The sequence below is a fragment of the Felis catus genome, chromosome A3 (assembly GCF_018350175.1).
Source record: "Felis catus isolate Fca126 chromosome A3, F.catus_Fca126_mat1.0, whole genome shotgun sequence".
NCBI classification, from domain to species: domain Eukaryota; kingdom Metazoa; phylum Chordata; class Mammalia; order Carnivora; family Felidae; genus Felis; species Felis catus.
This window is the reverse complement of record NC_058370.1, coordinates 59,880,521-59,895,070: the sequence shown is the minus strand read 5'-3', so window position 1 is coordinate 59,895,070 and position 14,550 is coordinate 59,880,521. Positions and strand designations below refer to the sequence as shown.

Here is a 14,550-nt window from a genome sequence, read left to right as displayed (position 1 = left end):
TTAAAGCTCACATCCTCCAATCAGGAATTATTGGCAATATGTACAGTGACTTCTATAAAAGAATGTTCACCATTGCACATGTTCATGTTAAGAGAAATATTAGTATCAATAGTGAACACTTCTAAATTAAGAGAAAATATTAAGAGGAAAAAAAACCCTATATGTCCAATAGAAGGATGTTTACACAAGTTATGGTTCATTCATGTAACTGGATATTATGCATCTATTTTCAAGGAAAATATAAAGATATATCATGATAAATGCTTACAATATTAGCAAAAATTGAAGATTCAAAACTCTACTCACTATGATTCAAAGATGAGGGGAAGGGGCAAATATATTGAATGTACACATTTTATAAATATAACTTGGTGAGAAAGTCAAGAACGGCATTCTCAACTTCAACTCTGAGTGTTTTCGGTTTTTTGTTTTGTTTTGTAATTGTTTGATCTGGGCCTCTGTAGACTCTGAAATGGCTTGGGCAGAAGAAATACTTTCAAAGTCAGCATTTCAATTATAAAACTCTAGGCTATATTTCTCCTCACCCCAAAAAGTTCTTCATCAAGTCATTAAGGGAAGAGAAAAATGAAAGAGAGAGAGAGAGAGAGAGAGAGAGAGAGAGACAGGCAGGCAAATACAAGACAGGAATAATTCTTCTGCAGTGAAGTCCAAGACTGAAGTGGAGAAGGATCACCAGCCTCCAGAGGACACAGGACACAGCAGACCCACCCATGGACACCTCGGCTGGGTGAGGCTACCTACGCCCTGCCTGCTCTCCCACCACACTAGGGGTGTCATATAGTCTTATTCCCATAGATTTCAGCCAAAGAGACAATGTAGCACCTTATTTCATTCCTTCCAGGATTCCAGCCTTCCAGCATCAGTCAAATTGACTTAAATTTTCCTTGAATTGAAAACAATCTGGAGATATCAGAAACACCCCCACAAAAACAATTTACAAGTGTGTACACATCAAAAGGAGAAGAGCTGCAAAAAGCAGAAAGTGACTTACAGAAAGGCACAAAAGAGTAAACAATCTCAACCATTTTGTGGATTAATAATACAAAGGGAGCTTTGATGTTATTTCTCATGTATTTTATAAGCATTGGAAAGAGCAAGTGAAAGACATCATGAGGCTTGTGGTTGGGGGAAAAGGAGGCTAGATACCGGTCTAAACTCTTCCCATGATTTTACCAATGCCACATCTATGCATAGAAAAGACTGCAATGTAACAAAGCATTCAAATAGTTTAATTTTTATCAATGGGTCATGGGATTATGCAACATGTCTAGTTTATAGCTTTTCTACATTTGAATTTTTCTGAAATTAATCTATCTTACTTTTATGAGAGAAAACTATTATAACAGTGTTTACATTTTAAATTAACTAAATGAAACACCACCTTCATTACATCACTTTCTTGCTCAAAAATCCACAATGGCTTCCTAGCAACCAGTAGCTATCCTATCAAATTCACACTCTTTCAAATATTGTCTATGAGACCTGAGGATGTCCAGAAGCCTTAGCATGACATAAAAGGCTCTCCCCATTGGTGATGACCTACCTGCCTCCCTCCTTAGCTCTACGTAAGTTACCTGTGTGTGTCCACACTGTAGATACCTGGGACTGCTCCCCAATGCATCGCGTTCCTTTTCACACACATACCTTTGCTAACCTTCTTGCTTAACTTGAAATTCCTCTTCTGTCTCTCCCCACATCCTATTCGCTGTTAGTTCTGCTGGAAGACTCCCCTACTCTAGGAAGCAGTCTCTAACATGGCTGACTGCTGCCTCCTCCTTGTTCCAGGTGCCTTGGGCTCACATCCAGCACAGATTAGTTTTCATTTTCTCTCTCCCCCAGGAGAGTGTGAATTCTGGGGCAGGTACTCCTCTTTGTTCTCCCCAGAATCTGCCTCGATACCTAGCTCAAAGGGGCACTGAATAAATGTTTGTTAAATTCAGTTTTCATTTCAACTGTTCTATTTCACAGAAATCTCAAACATGGAGATTTATAATACTTCAGCCTAGCAAACATCTGCCTCAGTGCTACTGACCATTTCAACCCCAGGAACTGTATATGCCATGCTTCCTAAGCAGAATTTCATCTACCTGCATGACCCATAACCTTCCCCTTTCCTCACAACCCTGTCATTGTTTCACAGAAACCTTCCGTTCCCTGACCACACTCTCTTGACCTCCCCTACATGCTCCTCTGTCCTCATTTTCTCTGCTGAACTTTTCTAAATCTGTAGCCATTTGGACCCTGTGTGCCAGTGTCATTAAGCACTATGACAATTGTTGCTTTCAACCTCTTTCATTAACTATAACGTCCTCAAAGAAAGAAAACTCAACAAATTACTTGGAGTGCCATTTTCTCTGTGTCCCTGATACTGTACTCCACACAAAGAGCTCCACCCCAATGATCACAGCATTCCTTTGCTCGGAGAAAGACTCCAATCTAGCTGAGATGCAATCACTTTCCTAATTCGGCCAATATACATCACTGAGTTGCAAATGCTCCAAATGCTCTTGGAGACCTCCCTCTTACCAGTAAGGGAAAACAATATATTACAGTCCCTTTTCTAGTCACAGCAGGAGAAAATGTCCTAGTTTTACATCTTTATCAGTTACACCAGAGGACCACCATGAACCCCTGATGAGAGCAGGATGTTGAGGCAGTGCTTAAAACTGGTGTCAGCATCACCAGGTCTGACACACCTGCCTGGCAAGAGCACGCAGAGCTGGGGTGCTGAAGCACCTGCTTCATTCACCTGGTACTTACAGGCCTGCCTTGTCTTCAAAGGAGTTTCTCATGGACAATGACAAGTGAAAGCAGTGTTAGAAAACACAGTTTCAGGGCTTGGGAAAGTGTTTTGCCAGGCCAGCTGGGAAGCTGGACTGAGTGATGATGGGACAGATCCCCTCAGATGAAAGAGCCCCACTTGGATAAACCCTCGAAGGAGAACAAGGAGTACTAACGGGTGAAAACCTCAATCAGTTGGGAAATATGCTTTATGATGGAGTCAGAACTGTGTTCTGATTGCAGTCTGTCTCATACTGTGGCAAGTTTCTTAACCTTGTCTTTTTCCCCCTGTTATTACGATTTGTAAATAGAAAAGTGGGGAGCTCTCAGTGAGAGCTCAGTGTATTTCTCTCAGTGAGAAATACAAAATAAAGATGTATAAGAAAAAAAGTGTTCAACCTCTCTTTACCTTTTCCTCCTCCTACTATTCCATCTGATTCAACAATCTTTCTATGTGGCCTCAATTCAACAGAATACAGCAAGAACCAAATCAGATCAAATTCTAGTCTATGAATTCTAAAAAAGACAAACTTCAAACTCAACAAAAATAGTTCCTAATCCTGAAGAGGACTGTATCCTTCCGATCTCGTGAACTTCCTAATAAAGCACTCTGAAAGAAATCTTAAAACACTACAGATTAATATTAACTATCCTATGCCTTCTTCTAAACTGGAAAGAGTTAAACTTCATTGACTTTGGCCTTTAGCAAAGGCAGCATGGAATGGTGGTGGGAACACAATGCTCAATGGCTGCACATCTGGGATGGCACCTAGTCCCACAGCCTGCTGGATATCTACCTCAGAAATACTATCAGTGTCTTTATCTACAGGTGGCCATAATAATGCTATACTCTGTATGCTTTTTGTATTTTTGAAAAGACAAAATAAGAAATTGCTCCTGCACTGTAAAACATTATTCAAATAAGAGAATACAATCAAGCAAGGAAAGAAAAACTGGTATTAATAACAAAATATTAAAATCTGCAGGATAGGTTCTATCAAGGGCTATGAGTATTTGTCACAACTACTAAATTTTATTTTTGAGCTTCTTAGAAAGTCACCAACTTTCTTTCTTTTATTTATTTTTATTTTTTTAACGTTTATTTTTATTTTTGAGACAGAGAGAGACAAAGCATGAACGGGGGAGGGTCAGAGAGAGAGGGTGACACAGAATCTGAAATAGGCTCCAGGCTCTGAGCTGTCAGCACAGAGCCTGATGCGGGGCTTGAACTCAGGGACCGCAAGATCATGACCTGAGCCAAAGTCGGACGCTTAACCAACTGAGCCACCCAGGCGCCCCAAAAAGTCACCAACTTTCATGGGGGTGCCTGACTGGCTCAGTTGATAGAGCATGCAAATCTCGATCTTGTGGTTGTGAGTTCGAGTCCCACACTGGGGGTAGAGTTTACTTTAAAAAAAAAGTCACGAACTTTCAGAATTTAAAAACACATAGGAATTAAGTCTGAATGTGTTAGGAGTGTCTTAATGGTGTATCTTCCTAATGGTGGTGAAAGGGTCTGGATTACCAATTGGGAAAGTCTCAGAGTCTTTCTTTTAGTCCCTAGAGGTGAGAAGTGGACAGACCCAACACCAGCTCATCAGGTCAAGAGCTGCATCATCCCAGGGGATCTGGGTGGCACTCAGGATCACATCAGCCCGGTCAGGTTCTAATCAGGGTTACTGCCTCCCTCTTTATCACCTTGATGGTTAAACCAATTCAGGTTTCTGGGTCTTCCAAAATAAGGCCAACACAGAGCTAAAACTATGTGCAAATGTGCACAAAATGCAAATGAGGATAAAAGTCATATGTGATTGATGGCTCTACCAAGCAAGATGTCAGCAAAGAAATTCAGGAAGCGCCTCCAGAACATATGGTATTCTCCAGTTCCACAAAAGCAGTACATAGGTTCAACCTATGTACTATGTACTATGTACTATGACTACCCTTGAACTTCAGGGAGCAGAGTATTCTTGAAATACACCTTGGAAAATATCTCACTAGTAAGTAAAAACTATATATTCAGGGTACTGTCAGTGCTAATTTAAAGGACAGTGTAAAGCTAAGCAAAATATTCTGTTCACAGTAAAAGAAGTATCATGATTTTAATTCTGGAGTGCTAAGTCAACTAATATTCAATGTTTTGTGTTCAGATGACAGGCAGGCAGTCAAACCTAGAGTTTATGCTTGCCCAATTAATCAAATAACCTCCATGCCACTTATCCTTGGAATTGGCATTAAAAAAGCACCCATGTGCCCCCAAATCATATAAATTCCATGGTTTCCTATTCATTAAATCCAGGTTGGCTTATGTTGATATGTCATATTTTGACATGTAGCCACAAGGGATACACAATCAAAATTAAGAGGAGACCCTAGCTAAAATTGGCATGCCCTACTCGAATGAACAATTTATGCTTACACATGGATAAAACTGTATCTTCTGCAAATAATGAATATTAAACTGTTAGAAACACAGAGGGATATAATTCACTTATTCATTCATTTTAGTTTTCAACCAAACACAGAAGGAGTGTTCACATCATAGGAAGTACACATGTTATTACATGTAATTACATACTAACTATGAATACTACTATCATCATGGTATTTACTGAATAAGCCTGCAGCATTAATAAAATCCTATTTTTCTCCTGCTTCCAACTCTCCCACAGCTTCCCTCTGCATTTGGAATAAATGTCCAGTTCCTCACCATTGCCTCCAAAGCTCCAGCCCATGCCCACTCTCTGAGCCCACCTCATGCCACCCCCACACCATCCCACACCCTTGCCAACCCCTCGGCCCCGTCTCACCATCATTCATCCCACCCCTGGCACGTGGCCTTTCTTTGTTTTTTTGTCCCATGAATGAGCTAAGAGAAAAGCCCCTATCCCCGCTGTTTCCTTTGTTTGAAAATCTTTTCGCCAAGACCTCTATGTGGTTAACTTCTCGGATCTCAGGTCAAATGTCACCTCATCAGTGGGGCTTCCTTGGCCATCCTAATGACTGCTGCCCTCCACCTGCAAGCGCCCTCTGCCATGTCCCTTATCACCCATTTTATTTTCTCTATAGCACAAATATATTTCAATCTGAAAGCTGCTATTTGGCCCACTAAAATGTGAGCTCCAGTAGGCAAGCAATTCTCTTTCAGTGCAGTGTCTGGAATCTGTGCTTGGCACAAATAGGTCCACAATAGGTGTTTGTAACATAAAGAAATGCTGGGCTGGGAGCTGGATAAAGCAAGTTACAGATGTGACAATCCACACCCCTGAAAAACTATCTAATGACTGAGAAATGAATGGAAACATAGAAAAATATTTAGGAGTTGGATACTAAATTATGATTAAGTAATCAAAGTTAGCTGAAGGTATACAATATGAATAGACAACATTTAATAAAATAAGCAACATGAATAAATTATTCAACAAAATAAAGAAAGGTCACATGGAAATGTGAGCAGTATAGACTGGGAAGGCTTTCTGAAATTTGATAATGAAAAACTTGATGAACTTTCTAACATGATCTTATGGGTTGAATATTTGTGTCTTCCCCAAATTCTATGTTGAAGACTTAACCTCCAACATGATGGTGTCTGTAGGTAGGGCCTTTGGGAAGTAATTAGGCTTAGAAGAGGTCATGAGAGTGAAGCTCCTGTAGTGTCCTTTTAAGAATAAGAAGAGAAACCAGACACATCTCCCTCTCCTCCTCCCCTGTCTCCCACCTGTCCATGTAAGGACAGCCAGAAGGCAGCCTTCTGTGAGCCAGGAAGAGGGACCTCACCAGATATCAAATCTCCTGATACCTTGATCTTGGACTTCAGCCGTTAGAACTGTGAGAAATACTGTCTCTTGTTGAAATATGCCAGTCCATGGTCTATTTGTTATAGCAACTCAAGCTAATACACATTGTTGTCTGGTATGGTACCTACTGCATGGAACATCATAGCTGTTCAATAAATATTAGTGAATTCTGAAACATTTAAACTAAGAAAAAAATGTCATTTTAGTTTTCTCAGTGAATATTTTTAAAGACCACTTCTCTCTAATCCCTACTGATGTTTCTCTCCAGCATAAATACCAGATTTGGGGATATTAAAATTAGGCAGTACATTGCTTCTCAGCCTTTTGGCTAAGATCAAGTGTAAAATTAGGCAGTCGAAAACCATCCATGAATGTAGGTAAGGTACAACTTGGAAGTTGTTGTTGTTGTTGTTTCCCTGCAAATTTCAAAGAGGCCTTGCAAGTACAAACAGACTTCAGCTTTTTCATGTTCCTCATGCCTGGAAATTGGGACATTAAAATGCCAGGAATCCTTTTAATATCTAAAACATGTGATAAATGCAGAAGAAACTCTCACATGACCAAGGTAACTTCCACAGAGCTGCCAAAAAGCCAGATGCTTCTCTCAAAAGAGTATCAATTTGGCTCTGAAAGAACTTGTGGCCTTAGCCCCAAACAGGAAGGGCAGGTGGGATGACATGGTGTGCAATGTGCATCCCAGCCCCCTCAGCAAGCATCTTCTCCTGACAGCAACACTATGTGCCTACCAGGCTTGGCGTCATGTGTGAACCACATGGCTCTGCTGTATATGAGGACAGGAATTGGAGGGATTTGGTATGGGGCCATGCAAAATGAATTCTGTACAATCACATGGGGAGAATGTCATATTGAAAAAGATGCAAAGTAGCTTCACTGCACTGTAGATTTTTATTTTCAGAGAAATGAACATAGTTGAAGAAAAAAATAGCTGCATTCAAAAAAAGTTTCACGATGCAGGATACTAGAAAATACAACTTTTCTTTTCAACCAATACATTCCACAAAGAGCAACTGTTTTTACTACCGTCACCAACCAAACTATCAACTATGTGATCTTTTGCCTTAATTATGAGCATTTAAAAGGCCCTATTCATGTGCATTCATTTTTCACACACTTCTGTGAAACTAGCATGATGATCTGGCTTGAAAAAAATGAATCCAAAGTTTTTGTAGTTGTTGCTGAGGATTTTTTGCTTTTAAGAGAACCTAGGCTCCATTCCTACATTTGCAGCTCCTAGTGGAGTTCACCTGAGTTTAAATTTGCTGTCAAAATTATTTTTTCAGTATCTTTAACACTGGTCGGTCTCATGAGAGCTTCTGTGCCCTGGGCTTTCATAATTAGGCAGCTCACACCTGAGCATCTCTGTCTCTGGTAATTAGATCTCAGGGCGGCACTTTCCTTCCCATCCGGCCACTGGGCCAGGACTGAACATATTTAAGAGCTGTGACTGTGGGCAGCATTGCTGTCTTGCCTTTTCTCCCAACCCTCCTCTGTCTCAAGATGGCTGGGTTCTCAATTACATGGTCAGTGCCTGGAGGGCAGGAATGCATCTTCCATTTCTGCTCTCTCTTGGCACCTAGCAGAATCCTCTCTCAAGGAAGACAGTTTATAAACATTCACTTCCCAGCAGTAATATCTAAGTATTCTAGACTGTTACATGTTTTGAGCGTAACAGCTCTTTCTGTATTTACTTGCCCCTGTCCTCTAAATATTGGGGATGGTACAAAGAGAAAATCTCTAGATGTGAATATTGAATTCAATCAGAATTACCCCTCTCTCTTCCCTTAAATCTGTCTGTATGAATTAGAGACTGCAATGAACCTCAACGTCTTTGCTCAAGATATTTTTTCATTCACAACACCCAACATAAGTTCACTTTGCTGACCCAATGCAGTAGCCCACAACTAAAGAGAATCCCCTAAGTAACAAACAGAAATGCATACTATCTCATCTCTTTTTCTCTGTGGGTTGGCCTACTGTTTGCCAGTTTCCTGGATGATACATGTTTGACATGGTATACAGTTTGAGTCGATCTCTGAGATTTAGTTTGGGAAAAGTTGATATGTTTATATTCCTTCAAAAAAAATCTATAAATGGAGCACCTGGGTGGCTCCGTTGGTTAAGTGTCTGACTCTTGATTTCGGCTCAGGTCACGATCTCGTGGATTATGAGTTCAAGTCCCACATTCGGCTCTGCCCTGCTTGGGATTCTTTCTTCCCCTCTCTCTCTCTCTCTGCCTTTCCCCCTGTTTTCTCTCTCCCTCTCTCTAAAAAACAAAAAATAAACATGAAAAAGATAATCTGTAGATGTGCCAAACAGGAATAAAGAAAACAGGACTGTCCATTCAGGGGCCCGATGAACCCTTCTATCCCATTGCTGTCTCTCTGTCCTGCAGGTCAGACAACATTAAGCAGTGAAGCAAACCTGAAGAGATGGATAGGGGCAAGGTAGGTGGAAGGCAACAAGTACAGGATGGTAATCTGCTGTGGGAGAAAGAGCCTCGCACGGGGCCTAAGCACCTCTGCAGCCTAACCAGCCATCTCATAAAATAGGGCTATAATAATCTGGTCTGAATAGAGAGAAAAGGGAAGGGAAGGAACAAGCCATGGTAATGGGGGTGGGGCAAGAATGGGAGGAGGTGGGAAACTGGCTATTTTCTTTAACCAAGTGGCCAGTGGTAGCCAGAGAAGACTGAAATCACCTCAGAAAAGCAAGCAATTGATGAGTTCTGGAGCAGCTACTACCGACCAGCAGCAATCACATTTTCACCAGTGTTCTTGTTCTGCCTCTAAGAAGCACAGAAAATGGCCAAGCAATTGCAGACAAATTTACTTCTTAATAAGAAGAACAGCTATCATTACTGAGTTCTCACTGTATATCAGTACTCTGCTAGGAACTGCCTTAAATCTTCCCTTTAAGGGCACCAACAAATATTTACTATTCTGCCATACACACTTATACACACACACACACACACACACACACACACACACACACACACACACATATAATACCTAACCTACTCTATAATGTTATATTGGTTATTAGGTTTCTCCAGAGAAATAGAACCAACAAGGAGTGTATGTATGTGTGTGTGTGTGTGTGTGTGTGTGTGTGTGTGTGTGTAAACAGATTTATTTTAAGGATTTGGCTCATGCAATTATGAAGGCTGACAAGTCTCCAGATCTGCAGGGTGAGCTGGCAAGATGGAGATCCAGAGAAGCCAATGGTTTCGTTCCAGTCTGAGTCTGAAGACCTGAGGACCAGGAGAGCAGATGGTGTAAAGCAATCACTGCTTCACTTTTCCATCTCCTCGACAAGACAGTAAGTTCCAGAACTTGTAGGTACTGAATCTTAGATTTCTCCAAGTATTAGCGAGTATCCCCTATGAACCAGGCTTAATGACACAACACAGACCCTGCCCTTATAAACCTTTCCATCCCCTATTCTCTAGAATAAACCCAAAAGCAACCTAAATAAACAGAAAAATTTTTTTAAATCTCAAAAAAATAATTCAGAGTACATGTCCTTGACAATTTTTTAAATTCAGTTGCAGTAATTAAAATATTAAGTTTTTTTAATGTCAACTATAAAAAAACAAAGAAGTCAATGACAAGATCTAAGCCACTGTAATGCAATAATGCTTAATTCTTCATTCAATCATTAGTGTACTGATGAAACTCTCTGTAAGGAGTAAAACATCATGTCCTTTGTGACAAATTAAGCTACAAAGCTGTTTCCTCTGTTCTCTGGTTTCTAGCCTGTATTAACGAGTGCCATAAAAGAAAGCCTTTAAGATAATATTTATTTGCAGAAACAAACATCGATTCAAAGCACTTAGAAGCACATATGTGCATTGAACGGAAACACTCGAGGGAATCCTAATATTTTATCATGTCGTGTATATTATTACCGCTGTACCTGCATATCTCCATACTCAAGCCACTCTCAGTATTTCATGTCTATCTGTATCCTGGACCAAAGCTGTTCTGGTGGCACACCTGCATATTACCCACAGTAATGACACCAGTAAATATCACATTTTACCCTTTGTCAGAACTGTCTAAGATTACATAAACATGATATATTTTAAGAAGGAATGCAACTCTGTTGTTTACAATTTAACAAAGATAAAGCTATGACAAATATAAGCTATAAATAAAGACATCTACCATTGTAGTGTACTTATTCATCTCTGGGTTGAACAAATGTTAATTATACAGAATTTGAAAATGAGACTTGTTAATGTCATTTTTAATTTAGCATGTTACAGTGTAAATGTTTTCCATTGTGTTAATTTACACCTGTTATCACAAGCTTCATTATTAGGTTTATAGTGGAGAAGCTCTCTGTGACTCTGAAATTTGCTTAAAATGGCAGAAACAATTACTAATTAGAAGGGCATGTTTACTTTAATTATATTTATTTTCTAGTCTAGTTTTATATGTAATGTACTATGGAAGTGTATGATTTAATTAGTGAAACCTATTTATCACAAGCAATTTCTCAAATGAGTACTGCTTAAAAAATACAACAGATTCGTTCAGAGTTTCATAGATTCCTTAGATGATATTTCTACAGTGACAGAGCTATATGGAGATCTTTCACTCATGCACACAGAACACTTCCCACTTTTGTTCCAAAAACTGCAATAACAAGATTCAACCCTATAATTTTTGATGCAAATTTTAAGATTTGGTGTAAAACTTTTAGAAATTTATAAGCTCACAATTTTATGATCTGCACTCAAAATTAACACAGGTTTTTATTTATTGATATTCACACTCAAAATTTCATTTAAAACTTTATTTTAAATACAGACAAAACAAATTCTTTTGTTTTTAATAAAAGGGACATGCATTTTTTTTTCTCCCTAGAGCCATTTCTCTGGTACCCAAAGTACAATTGACTTCTTCTTTCCCCAAACTGGGGTATGGTAACCACCAATTCAATAACTGATTTAGGCAAAGACCATCAGTAGATGTTAAAACTCCCAGCAAAGATTGTTGGAGAATGGGATATTCATTCACCTGGTCTCAAAATACCCCCAAAAGCTACTTAATCACAGGAAGAAGAAGGTGCCTTTACAGGGGAGAGATCTGGTGGACACCACTTTGACCACATGATCAAAGCCAACAGTACCACCAAGGGAACAGATTGACTTTCTGTGCTTCCTGAGGCCCTGCCACAGGAAGGCACCCCTCCAAAGGTGGCATTTTTTAATCTTATAAGAGGAAACAACGGAGCAGATACAGACTGTGAGACAGTCCATAAGAACTGGCATTGACTTTTCAAAACTGTCAATGTCACAATAGAGTTTGAAAAAACTGAGGGACTTATTGAAAAGAGACTAAGGAGATATGACAACTAAGTACAATATGTGATCCTTGATTGGATCCTGGATTAAAAAAAAAAAAATAGCTTTAAGCAGAGACACCTGTGTGGCTCAGTCGGTTAAGTGTCTAACTTTGGCTCAGGTCATGATCTTATTGTTCCTGAGTTCAAGCCTCTCATTGGGCTCTGTGCTGACAGCTCAGAGCCCGGAGCCTGCTTGGGATTCTGTGTCTCCCTTTCTCTCTGGCTCTCCCCCACTCGCACTCTCTCTCTCTCTCTCAAAAATAAATAAACATTAAAAACATAGCTATAAGGAAAATAACAACTGGGTTAATTTAAATATGAACTTATACTAGATAATATTATTATATCTATACTGAAGTTAAATTTTTCTGGTGTTATAATGGTAACAGATTGTATAAAAGAAAACCTAATTCTTAGGAGATACACCTGAAATCTGTGGGGATGAATTGTCATGGTCTGCAACATTCTTTCGAATGTTCAGAGAACAAGTGTAGCAAAGTAGATGGCAGAGAGGGTGGGGGTAGAGGGGTAATGAATTCCCCATGTTCATTACCCTTGTTTCAAATTTTCTATAAACTTGAAATCAAAAGCTCAGAAAATATGAGTACTCCAACAGGCAGAATTAGAGGTCAAACTAGAAATACTCTCTACACAACTTCTTAGATACAAACTTGCAAGAAACGTTATTGTGCTACTCTGAATTTAAGCTGTTTAGCATGAATATTAAACGCATTAAAATGGCAAGAATTACACTTGGAAATGGCTTCACAGCCATGTCTCAATATATATTGACTCAAACATTGCTGTGAAGCACATTCTAGTCACCTTACATTTTTAGATACCAGAAAGAATCCATGCTATGGAGCAGCCAAGCACTTCTCATTAAAGATGTCCATCCCACCAGCTCCAGTGAGAAGTCTAGTATTGTACTTAGTTTTGTTAGAAAAGAGGTATATTTAGAGTATGTTTTATTTAATTTTAAGAGAGTTACTATAGTTCCTAACCACAGTTTCTACATTTGTAGAAACACTTTTTTTTTTTTTTTTTTTTTAAAGAGAGAGAGAGAGCATGAGCAGGGCAGAGAGAAAGGGAGGGAGACCAATAACCTATGGCATCTTTAGGAATGCTAGGGAAGTTACCTTTTAATTAAATTTCTGATTTCTCTCCATGGCAGGGCCTTTTTCTTCCAACTCAGTCATTCTGGCATTCTTCATTAAATAGGTTATCCTGCTGGTTAGGGTAAATAACAAGCTGCTTTGCTAAGTTTCTGTCTACTCCCAGCTCAGCCCTGGGTTTTCACCTGTGGGATAGACCAGGCCTAACTAAGGAAGTAAAAAGACCTGGAAAATCCAAGCTGAGCCAATGTAATGCCTCTCAGGAAGGTGCAGGGGGCTGCTAGTGAAGAACAAGTTAAAGCCAGGGAAGCCAATCCATGGATAAATCGGCATCTCAGCAGCTTTTAACAACAGTCTTCAAACACACTGCACTTACATGTTCTGAAACTGAAAACACAGCATGGGAAGTATGGGGACGAGGCAAAGCTCATTAGGAGAAACGAGAGGCCAATAGTGACCCAGATTAGGTACAAGTATCTTCCAACTCCCCTTTACCAAGCTGTGAAAAGTTAAAAGGGAAAAACTAACATGGCTTAACATTTCTTGTCTACCATTTATATGGAGAGTTGAAATTGAAACTGAGGGAGTTTTACAGGCATAGATTATCTGTGTGTGTCCGTACCTCCCAGTTTATAGATCTACAACCTACACTGTGTGTTTCAAGAAGGGGAACCCCGATAAGGAGAGGTTGCCAAAGCAGGGTAAATTTCAGCAAAATGTAACCTTCCCCTTAGAAACCAGGAACTGGAGTGATTAGATTACAATCTTTCCAACACTGTGGGAGAGATTTGATCAATTAGAGCCAAGATCAGTCACATTATTTGGTTTACCTAAGTAATGGACCCTTAAATGCAATCAATACTTCTCCAGGCTGTGAGTCCTCAAGACCTGAGATGCATTCAACAAAAACACAAATGGATTTTCAAAGGGCCTTAGGATGTTCAATCACAGACTGAGGAAGGGGACTGGAGCGGGTGGGGAGAAGGAAGGAAACCAAGTTTTAAGCTTGCTATATGCAGTCTTCCTTTCCTTCCCTCCTTTGTGTGCTTTGTTCATGTTTGTTTGTCTTGTAGTTTATACCAATTAAGTTTGTTTTACCATAAAGCCTTAATCCAGGGATGAGCAGCCATGCCATTCAGTTTCTGTTTAAAATTTCAGCCTTGAATCTAACATGATGGGGGAAACAAGAAGGGTAAGATTTCTATTTATGGTTTACGAAACTGAAAATACTTGAATGGTGAAGTTTTGAAGTAAAATGGCAGAAGCAACCCCAGATCTCCTACCTCCCCGCATCCCCCCACCCCCCCCACAAATGAGTATGGGAAGGGCAATGGGGCTGTCATGCCCAATTTGTTTGGGGACTACCTAGAAATGCCTTCTAGGACTATTCTTGATGAGAACAGGTCCAGAAGAGCCTCATGTTACCACCAAACTTTCCAACTGCCTACTCATGTACAAGA

At 39.8% G+C, this 14,550-nt stretch overlaps 1 protein-coding gene across 7 annotated transcripts in view; it reads right to left on the bottom strand.

Moving 5' to 3' along the window:
• Nucleotides 1-14,550, bottom strand: part of AFF3 (AF4/FMR2 family member 3) — a 571,747-nt gene that overhangs the window by 464,825 nt on the left and 92,372 nt on the right. The window lies entirely within an intron of this gene.